Here is a 19,818-nt window from a genome sequence, read left to right as displayed (position 1 = left end):
ATGAACATTGGCGTACACGTGTCTCTTTCAATTCTGGTTTCCTTAGTGTGTCTTCCCAGCAGTGGGATTGCTGGGTCATATGGAAGTTCTGTTTCCATTTTTTTAAGGAATCTCCACACTGTTCTTCATAGTGGCTGTACTAGTTTGCATTCCCACCAACAGTAAAGTAAGGCAAGCTTCAAAATATTGCATAGCATATTTCCACTAGGGAGAAATAGCTAGATGTAGACACACATAAAAACACACACAGGAATAGGTATACAGATAGAAGTATAGAAAAATATGTCCCCAAGTTTTTATTAAACAGTTAATGTTTTCTTTCCAAGGAGGGTAGCTGGTTTATGAGAGAATTAACAAAATCTTAAACCTTTCCTGATAGAATACTTTGGAAATAATGAATACAGTTCTTGGTAAAGTAGAATGAAGAAAAATATGTGACTTAGGTTTCCTAAGGACAAAAACCATTTTTTCAAAAAACTTATTTTATATTGGAGTATAACCAATGAAGAACATGGTGATAATTTCAGGGGCATAGCAGGGTGACTCCCCCATATATATACATGTATCCATTCACCTCCAAGTTCAGAGAAGGATTTTTGAAAGGCAGTGTTAGCAGTGAGGGTGTGAGGTACCCGATAGCTGGTGTACCTCCTTCTGTATTGGTTGATGGTGAGCTAACTGGGTGGTTTTAGGAGTGAGTATCATCAACCATGATCAGGTTTCAACTGGTCTGGGGCAAACATAGATGTAGGCAGCATTCTGTTAACTTCTTCCTCCTAATGGGGCTGTCAGTATTTGTAGAAGAACTCAAGGATATGGCTTAGAAAGTTTTCGGCAGCCCTTGAGAAGGAGTTAAAAGTCCTTGGCTTTGTTTGAAGGTTTCAGTTCAGTTCAGTTCAGTCGCTCAGTCGTGTCCGACTCTTTGAGACCCCAGGAATCACAGCACGCCAGGCCTCCCTGTCCATCACCAACTCCCCCACCGAGTCGGTGATGCCATCCAGCCATCTCATTCTCTGTCGTCCCCATCTCCTCCCACCCCCAATCCCTCCTAGCATCAGACTCTTTTCCAGTGAGTCAACTCGTCGCATGAGATGGCCAAAGTATTGGAGTTTCAGCTTTAGCATCAGTCCTTCCAATGAACACCCAGGATTGATCTCTGCTAGAATGGACTGGTTGGATCTCCTTGCAGTAAAAGGGACTCTCAAGAGTCATATCCAGCACCACAGTTCAAAAGCATCAATTCTTCGGCGATCAGCTTTCTTCACAGTCCAACTCTCACATCCATACATGACCACGGGAAAAACCATAGCCTTGAGTAGACGGACCTTGGTTGGCAAAGTAATGTCTCTGCTTTTTAATATACTATCTAGGTTGGTCATAACTTTCCTTCCAGGGAGTAAGCGTCTTTTAATTTCCTGGCTGCAATCAGCATCTGCAGTGATTTTGGAGCCCCCAAAAATAAAATCTGACACTGTTTCCACTGTTTCCCATCTATTTCCCATGAAGTGATGGGGCCAGATGCCTTGATCTTCGTTTTCTGAATGTTGAGCTTCAAGCCAAACTTTTCACTCTCCTCTTTCACTTTCATCAAGAGGCCTTTTGAAGGTTTACTGTTGTTATTTTGTCTTGCTCAACTGTTTTCATTTGTTTCAGCATCTTCTCACTTCTATGATTATACTTGCTCTTTGGGACTCTGGCAAAGCCTCGGAGGCTAAAGCTTTTCTACAAAGAAAAATGGCCATGGGGAGGTCCCCACAGGGTCCAACTCCTTTTCCATTAGTTTTTCTTTTTAGTGTGTCCTCCTTTATTTTTAATAGATTCAAGAGGCGGAGGGAAGGTTGCTAGTTAGGATCTTTTCATTTGTAACCCACCTAGGCTGAGAAGTCTACAAAAATCTCTCTTCTTAAAATAATCGGTGTGTCATATTCCCCCACCTCAGGTATTCAATGCATATCATGTCCTTCAAAAGCCGCATACCCCAAAGCAACCGATTTCAGAGTCTAGTCTCTGTGTTGGATACTAGAGATGCAAAACAAACAAAATGTGGCTTCTTCTCTCTTATTCGTTGTTACTGGGCCCCTCGATGCTCATGACTCATTGGACTGAATAAAGGTACATTATGAAACTGCAAATTAAATGGAAGGAAGTCATCGGAAAGACCCATTAGCTTCTGAGATATTTATTAGGAGTTGTGGAGATTTGTTCTAAAGGAATATAAAGTATTGTTCCAGCAGGGAACAATTTTTCTTAAATTTTATTAAAGTACATTTGACTTACAGTGTTGTGTTAGTTTCAGATGCACAGGAAAGTGAATCCGTTATATATATATGTATATGTGTGTATATATATGTATTTCTATTCTTTTCCCATATAGGTTATTACAGAATATTGAGTAGAATTCTCTGATATACTATATGTCCTTGTTGGTTATCAGTTTTATGTATTGCTGTTGTAGTTCAGTCGCTTCCAATCCTTTATGATCCCATGGACTACCGAACACCAGCCTTCCCTGTCCTTCACCATCTCCCAGAGTTTGCTCAAACTCATGTCTATTGAGTCGGTAATGCCGTCCAACCATCTCGTCTTCTATTCATCTCCTTCTCCTCCTGCCTTCAATCTTCCCCATCATCAGGGTCTTTTCTAGTGATTTGGTTCTTTGCATCAGGTGGCCAAAGTAATGAATCTTCAGCTTCAGCATCAGTCCTTCCAATGAATGCTTAAAATTGATTTCCTTTAGGATTGACTGGTTTGATCTCCTTGTGCTCTAAGGGATTCTCAAGTGTCTCTTCAATAACACAGTCCAAAAGCATCAATTCTTTGGTGCTTAACCTTCTTTACGGTTCAACAATCACATCCATACATAACTATTGGAAAATCACAGTTCAGTTCAGTTTATTTCAGTGACTCAGTCGTGTCCAATTCTTTGTGACCCGTGGACTGCAGCATACCAGCCTTCTCTGTCCATCACCAGCTCCCAGAGCTTGCTCAAACTCATGTCCATCGACTTGGTGATGCCTTCCAACCATCTCATCTTCTGTCCTCCCCTTCTCTTCCTGCCTTCATTCTCTCCCAGCATCAGGGTCTTTTCCAGTGAGTCAGTTCATCCCATCAGGTGGCCAAAGTATTGGAATTTCAGCTTCAGCATCAGTCCTTCCAATGAATAGTCAGGACTGATTTCCTTTCAGATGGGATGGTTGGATCTTCTTACAGTTCAAGAGACTCTCAAGAGTCTTCTCCAATACCACAGTTCAAAAGCATCTATTCTTCTGCCTCAGCTTTCTTGATGGTCCAACTCTCACATCCATCCATGACCACTGGAAAAGCCATAGCTTTGACTGGATGGACCTTTGTCGACAAAATAATGTCTCTGCTTTTTAATAGGCTGTCTAGGTTGGTCATAGCTTCTCGTCCAAGGAGAAAGCGTCTTTTAATTTCATGGCTGCAGTCACCATATGCAGTGATTTTGGAACCCTCCAAAATAAAGTCTGTCACTGTTTCCATTGTTTCCCCATCTATTTGCCATGAAGTGATGGGACCGGATGCCATGACCTTAGTTTTTTGAAAGTTGGGTTTCATGCCAAATTTTTCACTCTTCTTTTTCACTTTCATCAAGAGGCTCTTTAGTTTTTCGCTTTCTGCCGTAAGGGTGGTGTCATCTGCGTATCTGAGGTTACTGATATTTCTCACGGCAATCTTGATTTCTGCTTGTGCTTCCTCCAGCCCAGCATTTTACATGATGTACTCTGCATGTAAGTTCAATAAACAGGGTGACAATATACAGCCTTGAGGTACTCCTTTCCCAGTCTGGAACATTGAGATGCATGTATCTTTTTGAATTACGATTTTCTCCAGATATATGCCCAGGAGTGGGATTGCTGAATCATATGGCAATGCTGAATTTAGTTTTTTAAGAAACCTCCACACTGTTCTCCACAGTGGCTGTACCTACTTACATCCCCACCAACAGTGTAGGAGAGTTCCTCTTTCTCCACACTCTCCAGCATTTATTGTTTGTGGATTTTTGGATGGTAGCTCTTCCGATTGGTGTGAAATAATACCTCATTGTAGTATTTCTACATTTCTCTACTAATTAGTCATGTGGAGCATCCTTTCTGAGTATCCTTTCATGTGCTTTTTGGTCATCTGTAGGTATTCTTTAGAGAAAAGTCTATTTTAGGTCTTATACTCATTTTTTGATTGGGTGGTTTGTATTTTGCTATTGAGCTCCTTGAACTGTTTGAATATTTTAGAGATTAATCCCTTGTCTGTTGTATCATTTCCCAATATTGTCCCCATTCTGTGGGTTTTCTTTTGTCTTGTTTATGAATACCTGTGTTGTGCAGAAACTTTTAAGTTTAATTAGATCCCATTTGCTTATTTTTGTTTTTATTTTCATTACTCTAAGAGGTGGGTCAAAAAAGATACTGCTGTGATTTATGTCAGAGTGTGTTCTGCCTATGTTCTTCTCTAAGAGTTTTGTAGGGTCTGTCCTTATATTTAGGTCTTTAATCCATTTGGAGTTTATTTTTTTGTATGGTGTTAGTGAGTATTCTAATTTCTTTCTTATGCTTGTAGTTGTCCAGTTTTATCAGCACCACTTATTGAAGAGGCTGTCTTTTCTCCATCTTGACTCTTTTGTCCTAGATTACTTGATCATAGGTGCATCAGTTTCTTTCTGGACTTTGTATCTTGTTCCATTGGTCTATGCAATATATTTCTGTTTTTGTGCCAGAACCAGTGTCTTGATTACTTTAGCTTGTAGTATAGTCTGAAGTCAGGGAACCTTGTCGTCCCTTGCTTTTCTTTCTCAAGATTGCTTGGCTATTTGGGATCTTTTGTTCCCATACACACTGTAACATTTTTTTGTTCTAGTTCTGTAAAAAACACCATTGGTAAGTTAATGCATTAAATCTGCAGATTCCTTTGTGTAGTATAGTCATTTTGACAGCAGGAAACAATTTGTTCAAGGTTGGTCTAGAAAAGGCCAGCATCTTAAACAAACCATTCATATGGTCTGTCTGTGACCCTTTCTTTTCCTTTAGTGTGATGTGGGTCAAAATGAGAAGCAGACAGGAAAATATTTGCCTCTCCTGGTATGTGGTAATATTGTGGAATATGAAAATGTAAGTCAAACACAGAAACAGCCCAGTAAAACAGCACCTAAACACAGCTGGTTGGGAACTTGTGTGTGTGTACGTGTGCTTCTGAGAAAGATTATACAAGTAAAGAATGGAAATGATGAAACATACTTGAGAAAAAAAAAGGTAAAAGTGAAAATATTGTAGCAAAACCTATAAAAAGAATTTTTAAAAGTTGGAGACGAAAGAGAAAGTAAGCACAAGGGAGTAAGAGACCAGGAACGTGGATGAAAGTACTGACATGGGAATTCCAGGAGGTAATATCCGATTCGTCTATTTCTTGCAGTTCTAATAAACAGTAATTGAATTTCAGATGAATATCTTACAAGTAGAGGACAAGAAAAAAATACACCAAGTCGTCTGGAATCAATTCAATAGAATTCTTCATTTCATGGGACTCTATATATTTTTATATTCTTTAAATATCTCTTACCTACTGTATTTTATATATGTTTACATATTATATATACACACACACATATATATAAAATGACAATGTTAAGTGGTAAGTTTTGAATTTTCAGTGATACCAAAGAAAGAGTTGCAGGAATTTAGGAGAAGTTGCGTGGATGTGGTCAGGAGAGAAGGACAGCTCTGGGAGGGGCTGGGACATGGCCTGGGCCCTGATAGATGGGGAGTAAACAGGATATTTGAGGTGAACAGAATTCACCTCCTATGAAAGTTGTTAAGCAAGGATGTTATGAACATCCATAAACCTACAGTATAGATGCAGAGTGGCAAAGCATGGCCACAGATTAAAAGAATAATCTTGTTAACGACCTTCAGAGGAGTTATAAATGATGAGAAGCTGGAAGTTCCAGACTCAGCAATATCATCTCCTTGTTTCTTTCAGTGTTCTGGTGCCAACTGTACCGTTTTTTTAAAAGAACAATTAATAAGTTTGTAAATGGTAGGAAAGCTTGACATGACATTTGTTCTGTATATCCTGTTTTGCACAGATCCATATTTATTTCGTCCAGCTGCTTTTAAGAGTTAAAACTGTCTACACATGAAGGTCTTAGACAGCATCTTAAAAAGAGGATGACGACAATTTGAAACCAAAGGAGGAAGATTAGTCTAATTAAAAGTTAGATTAACAAAGAGAGCTCTATTCCTCAAGACTTATGCTTAGACATTATTTTTTATTGTTTTGTTTATTATTTTAGCTCTATTTTGCCTACCTCATTACCTGAAAGAAATTTTAACTAGTTCCTTTGTTTTTCTTATTCAGCTCTTCTTCCCAGCATCCTACTTAAGCACTGAAAACAAAATATTACCACTATTGATATTATTCATATATAGAATCTCATCTAAAAATTATAGAAATGAACTTATCTACAAAACAGAAACAGACTCATAGATTTCAAAAACAAATTTATAATTACCAAAGGGGAAATGTGCTCTGGGAGGGATAATTAGGAGCTTGGGATTAACATACACACACTAAAATATATAAAATAGATAGACAACAAGGAACTACTGTTTAGCAGAAGGAACTCAATGTTCTGTAATAATCTATATAGGTAGATCTGAAAAAGAATGGATATATGTATAACTAAATCATTTTGCTGTACATTTGAAACACAGCATTGTAAATCAGCTATGCTCCAATAATATTTTTAAAAAATTGTTTTTAAGTAGGTTCTTCTAAATTAGAATTCAAGGCCAAAATGACATCTGAAAAATCCCAGTTATTTGGAAACTGAAGTAACATACAAGCAATGAAAGATTAGAACACATTTAGAATTGGCTGAAAATGATAACATTAAAATTTGTGGGGGTGGATCAAAAGCAGTACTTAGGGGAAATTAATAGCACTATGTAACTGGATTATAAAAAAGAGATCTCAGATCAGTGACCTCAGCTTCCACCATAGAAAAAGAGCAAATTGTAAGCCCATGGCTGATTCATGTCAATGTATGGCAAAAACCACTATAACACTGTCAAGTAATTAGATGCATCCACAAATCAATCAATGTAATACACCACATTAACAAAATGAAAAATAAAAACCATATGATTATCTCAATAGATGCAGAGAAAGTCTTTTACAAAATTCAACATCCATTTGTAATAAAAACCCTCCAGAAGGCAGGAATAGAAGAAACATACCTCAACATAATAAAAGCTATATATGACAAACACACAGCAAACATTATCCTCAATGGTGAAAAACTGTAAGCATTTCCCCTAAAGTTAGGAACAAGACAAGGCTGCCCACTCTCATCACTACTATTCAACATAGTTTTGGAAGTTTGGGCCACAGAAGTCAGAGCAGAAAAAGACATAAAAGGAATCCAAATTGGAAAAGAAGAAGTAAAACTCTCACTGCTTGCAGATGACATGATCCTCTACACAGAAAACCCTAAAGACGTTACCAGAAAATTACTAGAGCTAATCAACGAATATAGTAATGTTGCAGGATATAAAATCAACACACAGAAATCCCTTGCATTCCTATACACTAATAATGAGAAAATAGAGAAATTAAGGAAACAATTCCATTCACTGTTGCAACAAAAATAATAAAATACTTAGCAATATATCTACCTAAAGAAGCAAAAGACCTATATATAGAAAACTATAAAACACCGGTGAAAGAAATCAGAAAGGACACTAATAGATGGAGAAATATACCATGTTCGTGGATTGGAAGAATAAATATTGTGAAAATGACTATATTACCCAAAGTAATTTATAGGTTCAATGCAATCCCTATCAAGCTACCAACGGCATTTTTCACAGAACTAGAACAAATAATTTCACAGTTTGTACGGAAATACAGAAAAACTCGAATAGCCAAAGCAATCTTGAGAAAGATGAATGGAACTGGGGGAATCAACCTGCTGAACTCCAGGTTCTACTACAAAGCCACAGTTATCAAGACAGTATGGTACTGGCATAAAGACAGAAATATAGATCAATGGAACAAAATAGAAAGTCCAGAGATAAATCCATGCACCTATGGACACCTTACCTTTGACAAAGGAGGCAAGAATATTCAATGGAGAAAAGACAATCTCTTTAACAAGTGGTGCTGGGAAAACTGGTCAACCACTTGTAAAAGAATGAAACTAGAACATTCCCTATCACCATGCACAAAAATAAACTCAAAATGGATTAAAGATCTAAATGTAAGACCAGAAACTATGAAACTCCTAGAGAAGAACATAGGCAAAACACTCTCCGACATAAATCACAGCAGGATCCTCCATGACCCACCTCACAGAATAATGGAAATAAAAGCAAAAATAAACAAATGGGACCTAATTAAAATTAAAAGCTTCTGTGAAGCAAAGGAAACTATAAGCAAGGTGAAAAGACAGTCTTCAGAATGGGAGAAAATAATAGTAAAATAAATAAATAAATAAAATTTTTAAAAAAGAAAAAGAGCAAATTAAGCCTGGAGTAACCAGAAGAAAAGAAATACTAAACATCACTGTGGAAGTTAAGGAGTAGAAGAACAGGGGTTAGCAAACTTCATGCTCTGGGTGGAAGGCAGCCCCATGGCCTGCTTTTGTGCTACAACTGAGCACTGAGCAGCTATAATAGAGACTGCATGGACTGCAGTCCAAGATAAAGCTTGTTGACCCTAATAAACTAAAAGACACAAACTACATGATCATCTCAACAGATACAGAAAATGATAAGACAAGTTCCAACATCTATTCCTGATTAAAAAAAAAAAAAATCTCAGTGAACCAGGAATTGAAGGGAACTTCCTTAACCAGATAAAGGGCACCTACAGAAATCTCAGAGCTAAATTATATGTAATGGTAAAAGACTGAGTGCTTGCCACTGAAGATCAGGAACAAGATTGGGACTTCTGTTCAGACCACTTTAATACTCTCCGGAAGGTTCTAAGCAGAGCAACTGGTCAAGAAATAACAGGCATCCAGATTAGACAGGAAGAAGTAAAACTTTTAATTCCAGAAAACATGCCCATGGTGTAGAAGACTTGGTATAACTTACAAAAGAGCTATTAGAACTAATAAGTGAGTTTAGCAAGGATCCAGGACACAAGTTCAGTATCAACTGTATTTTTATTTATAAACTATTAGAATTTGAAATTTACAATGCCATTTACAATAGCATCAAAACTATGAAATGCTGGCAAGCGATATGATAGGCTTGTATACTGAAAACTACAAAATATTACTGAGAGAAAAGGAAGAAGACAAAAATAACCGGGCTGTTTATAGGCTGAAACATTCAATGTTGTTAAGATGTGAATTCTCCCCAGATTGACACACAGATTCAATGTTGTTCCAAACAAAAATACAAGCAGGTCTGTTTTTGGTAAAAATTGACAAGCTATATGCAGAGTACATCATGAGGAACGTTGGGCTGGAAGAAGCACAAGTTGGAATCGAGATTGCCAGGAGAAATATCAATAATCTCAGATATGCGGATGACACCACCCTTATGGCAGAAAGTAAAGAGGAACTAAAAAGCCTCTTGATGAAATTGAAAGAGGAGAGTGAAAAAGTTGGCTTAAAGCTCAACATTCAGAAAATGAAGATCATGGCATCTGGCCCCATCACTTCATGGGAAATCGATGGGGAAACAGTAGAAACAGTGTCAGACTTTATTTTTGGGGGCTCCAAAATCAATGAGGATGCTGATTGCAGCCATGAAATTAAAAGACGCTTACTCCTTGGAAAGAAAGTTATGACCAACCTAGATAACATATTAAAAAGCAGAGACATTACTTTGCCAACAAAGGTCCGTCTAGTCAAGGCTATGGTTTTTCCAGTAGTCATGTATGGATGTGAGAGTTGGTCTGTGAAGAAAGCTGATCGCCAAAGAATTGATGCTTTTGAACTGTGGTGTAGCAGAAGACTCTTGAGAATTCCTTGGGCTGCAAGGAGATCCAACCAGTTCATTCTAAAGGAGATCAGTCCTGGGTGTTCATTGGAAGGACTGATGCTAAAGCTGAAACTCTAATACTTTGGCCACCTCATGTGAAGAGTTGACTCACTGGAAAAGACTCTGATGCTGGGAGGGGTTGGGGGCAGGAGGAGAAGGGGACAACAGAGAAAGAGAAGGCTGGATGTCATCACCAACTCAATGGACATGAGTTTGAGTGAATTCTGGGAGTTGGTGATGGACAGGGAGGCCTGGCGTGCTGTAATTCTTGGGGTCGCAAAGAGTCGGACATGACTGAGCGACTGAACTGAACTGATCCTAAATTTCATATGAAAAGCAAAGGACTTAGCACAGCCAAGACAAATAAAAAAAGCAGAAATTTGGAGCAAATTCGATAACACTATTTCTACAAATATTCCAACCAGTGACCTGAACTTCCACCTTGAATAACTAGAAAAAGAAGAGCAAATTAAATCCAAAGGAAGCAGATAAAAGGAAATGACAAAGATTACTCTAGACGTCAAGGAAAGGAATAGGGGTGGGCGAACTTCATACTGAGGGTGCAGACAAGCCCCAATGGGATATTTTGTGAAGAGTGTGCTTGGCACAACAAACCATTCATTAGTGCTTTATAAGGAAAAAGGTATTGGAGGAGTTGAATATCCATATATACCCCAAGCCCTGCTGTGACCTTGGACCCACACCTTATACCATATACAAAAACTGAGTCAAAATGGATCATGTCAATGTATGGCAAAATTGTAAAGCAATTTGCCTCCAATTAAAATAAATAAATAAAAATGGATCATAGACTCAAGTGTTGAACCTAAAAGTGTAACATTTCTACATAAAGTAAGAAAAGTTTTGAGATCGTAGGCTGGAAAAAAAAATCTTACATATGACTCCAAAAGCAGAAAAAACTACAAACGAATAAACTTGATTTTATCAAAACCAAAAATATGTACTTTATTCAAAAGAGTCTGTTAAAGAAAACAAGTAAGACAAGACACAAACTGGGAGAATATCTTTACAAAGCACATAGCTCATAAAGGACTTATATCCAGAACACACAAAGAATTCAAACTCAGACCGAGGTATTTAACAAAAAGGCAATGATTTAGACAAGCTCACCATCAAAAGATACACAGATTCCAAATAATTACATGCAAAGATACTCAACAGCATTAGTCATTCAGTTTAGTTCAGTTGCTCAGTCGTGTATGACTATTTGCGACACCATGGAGTGCAGCATGTCAGGCATCCCTGTCCATCACCAACTCTTGGAGTTTACTCAAACTCATCTCCATTGAGTCGGTAATGCCATGCAACCATCTCATCCTCTGTCATCCACTTCTCCTGCCACCTTCAATCTTTTCCAGCATCAGGGTCTTTTCAAATGAGTCAGTTCTTCACATCAGGTGGCCAAAGTTTTGGAGTTTCAGCTTCAACATCAGTCCTTCCAATGAATATTCAGGACTGATTTCCTTTAGGATGAACTGGTTGGATCTCCTTGTTGTCCAAGGGACTCTCAAGTCTTCTCCAACACCACAGTTCAAAAGCATCAATTCTTCAGCGTTCAGCTCTCTTTAAACTCCAACTCTCATACCCATACATGACTACTGGAAAAACCATAGCTTTTATTAGAAGAACCTTTGTTGGCAAAGTAATGTCTCTGCTTTTTAATATGCTGTCTAGGTTGGTCATAACTTTCCTTCCAAGGAGCAAGCGTCTTTTAATTTCATGGCTGCAATCACCATCTGCAGTGATTTTGGAGCCCAGAAAAATAACGTCAGCCAGTTTCCACTGTTTCCCCATCTATTTGCCATGAAGTGTTGGGACCGAATGCCATGATCTCAGACATGTTAGAAGTCCCTTAATGTCCACTACAGTAGATGATGCTGTTAAGTTATCCAAGTTTTATAGTGACACTGAGAAAAAAAGTCTCATCAAGAGGAACGCTTCTGCCCACAAACCCACATGCCACAGAGCTCACACGCCACAACTTCCAAGCCTGTGTGTTGCCACAATGGAAGCCCATGTGTCTAGAGCCTGTGGGGTGTGGGCAGTCTTACTACACCCGTTATCCCTACATGATGTTCAAGGGTCAACTGTATTAACCCTTTCTGACTCTGAAACGTTTGCTTCAAGTTTTTAGAAAAAGGATAATAGGATATTTAATGATAAACTTAATGCCTATGACAAATGATCATCACAAGGTGGTACTTATTTTGCTACTGATTCCAACATTTCCATCATTCGACACTCTTAGAAAATTTAAAGTATCCTAAGACAGTAAATACCTGGCTATGTTTTAAAGATATTACTGAAGTACCATCCTCAACTTCAAATGCTCTGTAGTCTTTTAGACACCGCACTTGAAAAGAAAAACTGATGTTTTATAATATCTAAGTTATTTTTTATTATGGAGTAACCATCAAGTAGCTGGGCACTGTACATGTACCTACAGGGAAGTGTTAGGCTCTGTTTGCTTCTTCTCTGTGTAGTTAGGCTTAGCATTCTTTACTGAGGCATTCTAGTGGTTCAAACTCTCCAATTCTGATGGGGAAGAAGAAAAATGGCAAATCTCTGAATACATGTGTAGGTCAGCTCGGACAGCAAGGAAACTGTAGGAGCTGCCAAAGAGAGTTTGGGGTTGGTTTTTCACTTTGATTTCATTTTCTTTTAACAATATGTAAAATGCTTACATAGTTCTAAAGTTAAAACTTTAAAACAGGTACAGTCAGAAATTTTTAATTAGTCAATCCTATTCCCACCACCACCTACAGGCAAAAGTTTTGGCTTGGGTTTATATTTCCTCTCTTATTTGCACTTTGCTTTATTGTGCTTCTCTAATACTGATTTTTTTTTTTTAACAAACTGAAGATTTGTGTCAACCCTGCATTGTCAGAGAGCAGGGGTTTTTTAGCAATAAAATATGTATATAATGCTAAGACATACTCAATAGACAAGTGTAAGCATAACTTTTACATGCAGTGGGAAACCAAAAGATTTATGTGACACATTTTAGTGAATATTCACTTTATTGTGAGTCAGAAACCAAACTTATGGTGTTTCCAAGTTATATACCTATATACACTAGTATGTATTCATATACCCCCTTCTTTGGACAAAAGTAAGCACACTTTTTGCATTAAAGAAACACCCTTTTTTTTTTTAAAGGTTTACTTTCTTCTATATATAGGGTTTTTGGAGGTTCATATCCTGTGTGATGTCCAAATTTTGGTCTCCTCCCAATGATCTCATGTAGGTAGCAACGGACTTTTTGTAACCATTGAACCAGTCCACCTGGAAACAAAGATGGCCATTTGACAAAGTTGAAAGAAAATAAACTTGCAGAAACTGTACACTAAACCTTTCAAAAATAACACACATGCCCACATGCATCTTTACTATGACCATTCATTCAAACTACAAATATTATTGATTGCCTATTATGAACCAAGCACTGCTACCTAGAACAGTAGGTATTGGTCATTCTGCATATTGGTACCTAGTAATGCACAATGATAAACCATTTTCAAGGACTGGATGATTCAGAATTATAATAATGTTAACTGATCTATAGATCCAAGTCATTCTCAATCAAAACTCCAATTGTTTAAAAACATCAAACTTGACAAATAAGGCTAAAATTTACATAAAAATGCAAAAAGCCAAAAATAGTCAAGACACTTGAAAAAGAAGAACAAAATGGGAAAACTTACTTAAGGTGCTTATTTTTGGACATGTTAGATTTGATCAACATGATTAGATTAGATTAGTCATCCAAGATGTTTCTCTAATGAGAATGCATTGTTTTTGAAATGTGGAAAACAACAATAAACGACATTTTAAAAGAAAAAAAAAGCACTCAAAAAAAAAAAAAAAGAAGTATTACAAAATTACAATCATTTAAGCAGTATGAAATCAGTACAAGGACAAACAGACTAATTCAAAAGAAACGCCCCCCTGCCAGACAGGCATCTTGGCTCATACATTATTCACAAAAATCTATTCCAGTAGTGAAGATCTCTTTGTGAAAAATAAAACAAGATAACTCCGAAAAGAGTGTACGGAAAAACATCTTCATAACCTTCACTAGTAAAGTGTATGTGTGCATACATACATCCCCTCCCTCAGGTTTAATACTTTGCCAGAACGACTCACAGGACCCAGGAAAGCACTGTCCTGACGTTCACTGTTGTACTGTAGTGAAAGGAATACAAATTAGAACCAGCCAAAGGATGAGGTCTGGGAGGGTCCCAGATGTGAAGCTTTGATTTCCTCTCCCTGTGGAATCAGGACACACCACCCTCCTGGCACACTGATGTGGAACAATGCACACGATGTCGTGTCAACCAGGGAAGCTCACACAACTCTGGAGTGTCACGACATAGGATGCATGGATGGATCAAACTATAAAGGACTGAATCGCAGGTGCTGGAGCCCTACTTCTAGCTCCGCTCTCCTCTCTGCAAAGATATCAAGAGGCTAAAAGCCTCAAACCTGAATGGAGAGTGGGAAACTCTGAATTTGCAGCCCATTGGTCAGAAGGGAGAGTGGCCCTGGGAACCCCCAAACCACAGCTGATGTCTGAAGTGAAGACAGTCAACCTATGAAGTTTGGTCTAATTAGGTAATTAGTGTCTGAAGTCACTGCAGCAGATGTTATGACCTTCACTTTGCAAATGAGGGAATTTAGGCACAGAGAGAAATAGTGTCACCTGCCTAGGATCTCACAGAAGAACAGCCAACGTTTCTACACGAATTTGTTTGCCTTAAATCCCGTGTCCTTAAATATTGTGCCTCGTGACTGGACAAATCAAGAATTCATCACACATATTCACAAAGATAAGCAAAGTACGTGTGTGCCTGCAGAGTCTCTTCAGTTGTGTCTGACTCTCTGCGACCCTATGGACTGTAGCCTACCAGGGTCCTCATCCTTGGGATTCTCCAGGCAAGAATACTGGAGTGGGTTGCCAAACCCTCCTCCAGGGGATGTTCCCGACCCAGGGATCGAACTCGCATCACTTACGTCTCCTGCATTGGCAGGCAAGTTCTTTACCATAAGTGCCACCTGGGAAGCCCTAAGCAAAGTATGTACACACACAAATTTTATGAAAAATCTCCAAATAATAATGCCAGTTTTGAATCCTACTGGTGGATCTCTAGCAACTAACATAATGGGACCCTTTGTTAATAGTAGTTTTCCATACAGTATTTAGAATTACTCCTACCATTCTCAAACGGACCAAAAACTACTGAAAAGCAAAAGTTAAAACAAAAAGACAAATACTATAAATACTATTACAGAAGCTGAGCCAGAAGCTCTGCCAGTTTCCAAATTCACAAATTTGAATAAGAGTGCTAACTTACTTCTCCAGTAGACATGTGAAATCGTAAAGCACTTGGCAAGACACTCCCATAATCCCACCTGAGGGCTCTAATCTGAAGCCCTAGAACACTGGTCATACCTAGAACATTAATACAGCATTGGATCAGAAGTTGTCTTTATTCAGTTCAGTTCAGTCACTCAGTCGTGTCCGACTCTCCGCAACCCCATGAATCACAGCACTCCAGGCCTCCCTGTACATCACCAAATTCCGGAGTTCACTCAAACTCATGTCCACAGAGTCGGTGATGCCATCCAGCCATCTCACTCTCGGTCGTTCCCTTCTCCTCCCGCCCCCAACCTTTCCCAGCATCAGAGTCTTTTCCAGTGAGTCAACTCGTCGCATGAGGTGGCCAAAGTATTGCAGCTTCAGCTTTAGCATCAGTCCTTCCAATGAACACCCAGGATTGATCTCCTTTAGAATGGACTGGTTGGATCTCCTTGCAGTCCAAGGGACTCTCAAGAGTCTTCTCCAACACCACAGTTCAAAAGCATCAATTCTTCGGCGATCAGCTTTCTTCACAGTCCAACTCTCACATTAGGAGAGATTTAATACTGAATCACCAGAAGGTAATACGTGGACTTTGATATGGTTCCGGAGGCAAACAAACCACTGTAAGAGGACACCTTCAGGACAATAGGGAAAAGAGGAATAGACTGGATGAATGCTGTGAAGGTATGGTCACTGCTCTAGACATGAGAATTATACAGTGGTCATAGGTGAATTATACAGTGAGAAAAGGCCCCAAAGGTCCTTATTTCTTAAAGATGCATACAAAATTATTCAGTGCTAAAATACCTAATGTTTAGCCTAGACACATAAAACAAGATGAAGCAATTATGGCAAAATGTTAAAAACTTTTGACTTATATGATGGCTCCATGGGGGGTTGTAATGTTATTCCCTAGTTTTAAGAATACTGCAATTTTCCATGATAAAAATGTTTAAATGGAAAAAAAGAGAAAATTCAGAATGCTCATAAAAGAGAGACATCTCTAAAAATTCCTGATACCCACTGGGACGAGGACCCTCCACTGCTCCCTGCCACCCCTGCAAACACAGAGAAGCTCACAGGTAGGCTCCAGTGCAGTGCTGATTTCTTAGCAAAGAACAGTGTCGAAACTTTATGGCTGTTATCAAATCACCTTGTCTACTTGACTTTACTTTATTCCTGGTAAAACATTTAAGGAAAAGAATGTCTATTGAGTACAAGTCAAATTTTCAAAGCCAGCTAGCAGCTGACTCCATACTTGTTTTTAACTATTTATGTTAGTAGTTAACCTACCTAAATAGTACCTGCCTCCACATCAGAGCTTTTGCTAATAGAAAAGAGCCAAAGAATTCCCTGGTGGTCCAATGTTTAAGACACTGCACTTTCACTGCTGAGGGCACAAATTCAATCCCTGGTCAGAGTACTAAGATCCTGCAAGCTGTGTGGACAAACTTAAAAAAAAAAATTTTTTTTTAATACCTAACTAGTTTGCCTAGGATCACACTCCCATTTTTTGTTTAGCCATGTGGCACACTGGGTTTTGCACACTGATTACTTTTGTCTCCAAAAGACAAATTTTTGCCTCACTTTTTAGAATCCCTTTTTCATAATAGGATAAGAGATCAAATATCACGGTGCATAACATTATGGCCTCACATCACGTTCTCGTCCTATGGTGTCTTCTTTCTATGGTATCAATACTTTCAAATCCTCATTCCTATAAAGTGAGCAAAGGAATCTAAAGTCAAATGCTCTTCCACTCATCCAAAAAATAGTTCTTGATCTTCAACTATGTGCATGTTTGTATTTTAGAGTCCTTTACACAGAGAGGGAGAAAATTTTGGTTTTATCCTATAAAATATATGTCTCCTTAGATATCTCCTTAGCATCACCCTTTCCAATCAGACGTACGATTGTTTACTGGGTATGGTGTTTCAGTTTTGTAAAATGAAGAGTTCTAGAGAAGGTGGTTGTGGTGGTAATGGCTATATGACATGAATGTTTTGAATACACTCAATAGTACGTGTGCTCAGTCACTCAGTTGTGTCCAAGTCTTTCTGACTCCATGGACTGTAGTATGTCAGGCTTCTCTGTCCATGGGATTTTCCAGGCAAGAGAACTGGGGTGGGTTGCCATTTCCTTCTCCAGGGGATCTTTCTGACCCAGGGAATGCATCTCCTGCATTAGCAGTAAGATTCTTTACCAATGAGCTACCTTAACCACAACTGTGGTGTGTATCTTAACCACAACTGAAAAGAAAAAAGAACAAGGAAAACAAAACAAAACCAGATGTACAGAATTAATAAGTATCTACTTTGGACTTTTAAAGGAAACAGATAAATATGAAATGTATGTGCCTGCTCTAGGCCCTGAAAATAGAGGCAAAATATATGTCCCGTGTCTTCCAGCTCTCTACCATGTAGAGATGTACATGTACCACGTACATAGATGTACCATGTCTTCTAGGTCTGTTCCAGACACTTCTGCCACTCTACAAATGTTAGATTTATTCTCCACACTGTTTACAATGTGCTCTTGATTATAATGAAATACCACAAATAAAATACACCCAACTTAACATCAAAGTTCTTGATTAAGTACATAAGAACTTCCTTAAAAAATTCACATTTCCACAGGAACAATTAAATAGGAATAGATTTCTTCTGAAAAATAATTTTAACCAGAAATTGATAATAGTGACTGTCCTGCACAGAACCAAACTAGATGGATAGGGAACAGAATTTTGGATCAAGAATTTCCCCCACAGTATGAATACAGCAAAATCATTCCCTTACTAGACCAAGCCCTGTTCAGTCACCTCCTAAATAGGTCTGTAAACTTTTCTCTTCTCCCCTAGTCTGGCTCACCTCTCCTGTCACCTGCATGACCACCATCCTCTCTCTCGATTCCATCATCCACTATCCACATGGTGGCCAGGGTGGTCCTTAGAACACAACTTGCCACCATCTGCCCCACATGCTTAGAGATCTCCCCTGGTGTCACCCTCAGCCTGCTCACTAAGTTTCAACCACACTGGCCTTTGGGCATCCCACCCTCTTTCATGACTCAAGGCCTTTGCACATGCTGTTTCCTCCAACTAGAATGCTCTCAGCCCACAGTTACTTCCTCGCTAAACCTGCTTCTTCAGGCTCCAGCTGAAGTGTCTCTTCCTCGGAGAGAATTTCCCAGATTCCTCAATATACTTGTATTTTCAGTGCCTGACTGTCTCTCCAAGTGTTGTGTTTTCCTTTACAGCAGGTACTCTGACCTGATTTACCTGCATTTAACACCTGCCTTCTGCATGACACTGAGGGCCATGGGGGCAAACCTCTTGATTTTTGCTGGTTATGATGGAAACACCAGAGCCCTTTATCAGCTTATAACTATTTAGTGCATATCTGTTGCATGAACAAATGAATGACTTGGGAACCTGAGTGCAGGACTTTCCATTTCCCTTACATTTACTGCAGACCTCTTGCACATCAGTTCCTCATTCATCGGTATCTATCCTTAAACACAGTCTCTGCAAAGTGTTCCTACTGTTCTGTGTAATCCACAACACACTACTTAACAACACACTACTGATTTCTATGCCCAACTAACTGATGAAAACACTACCTAACAAGGCGAGGGACGAAATCTCATGTTACAGACATACTTCTCTCCAGGTTGAGCTTTCAATAACTCAATTTTTCTCCAGCAGCCAATAGTCTTGTGTCTTATTCTTCACCCAATCACAGGTCCTCTGAAGTCTGTTGTTCAGCCCAAATCCTCCTCTGTGTCAACTACCATGCTTGGCTCTAAACACTCTGCAACTCCAGAACCCTCTCACCTACCAAGTTGTAGTGTTCTGCAGCACGAGTTCCCAGAAAACTTCACTTAAGCTTTTGGAAGTCACTGCTACTCCTGCTAAGTTTGCAAACTGCCTGTTCTCCCTTTAAACCCACTAAGGCCTCACCTGATGAAAACAAGCAGCGGAAACAATACACTTCACTTGTTAGGTCTGTTGCTTGTTCCTGTCTCATCTCTTTTGGATCCACCCTAATTCCTTTCAAGTCATACCAGTCAAACAAGAAGTATTTATTGAACACCTATCATGTGCCAAGGCACTATAGACATAACAATCATTAACACAAATCCTTCTACTTCTGTATAGCTAGGGTATGATCAGGCTCACAGAGAATTAAAAAAACCAAATCATATCTAAAAACTAATGTTATGATGATTTGACATCAATATTTCTTAAATTTTTAAAAATATCAACTTACCAATGTACACATCAGGTAGGTTTTGCTCGTACAAAGCTTTCATATCCTCCACAACTTGCCTCAGTCCATCTTCCTGGAACATATAAAATTATACTCATTAATTTCCCCACCAAGTTTGTAGCAATACTCTATGCTTCTGTACCGTGTGAAAAACCAATAG

This window comes from Moschus berezovskii, chromosome 17 (genome assembly GCF_049115385.1).
Source record: "Moschus berezovskii isolate FMDL1 chromosome 17, NW_MosBer_1.0, whole genome shotgun sequence".
Lineage (NCBI taxonomy): Eukaryota > Metazoa > Chordata > Mammalia > Artiodactyla > Moschidae > Moschus > Moschus berezovskii.
Note: the sequence above shows the minus strand (reverse complement) of the source record.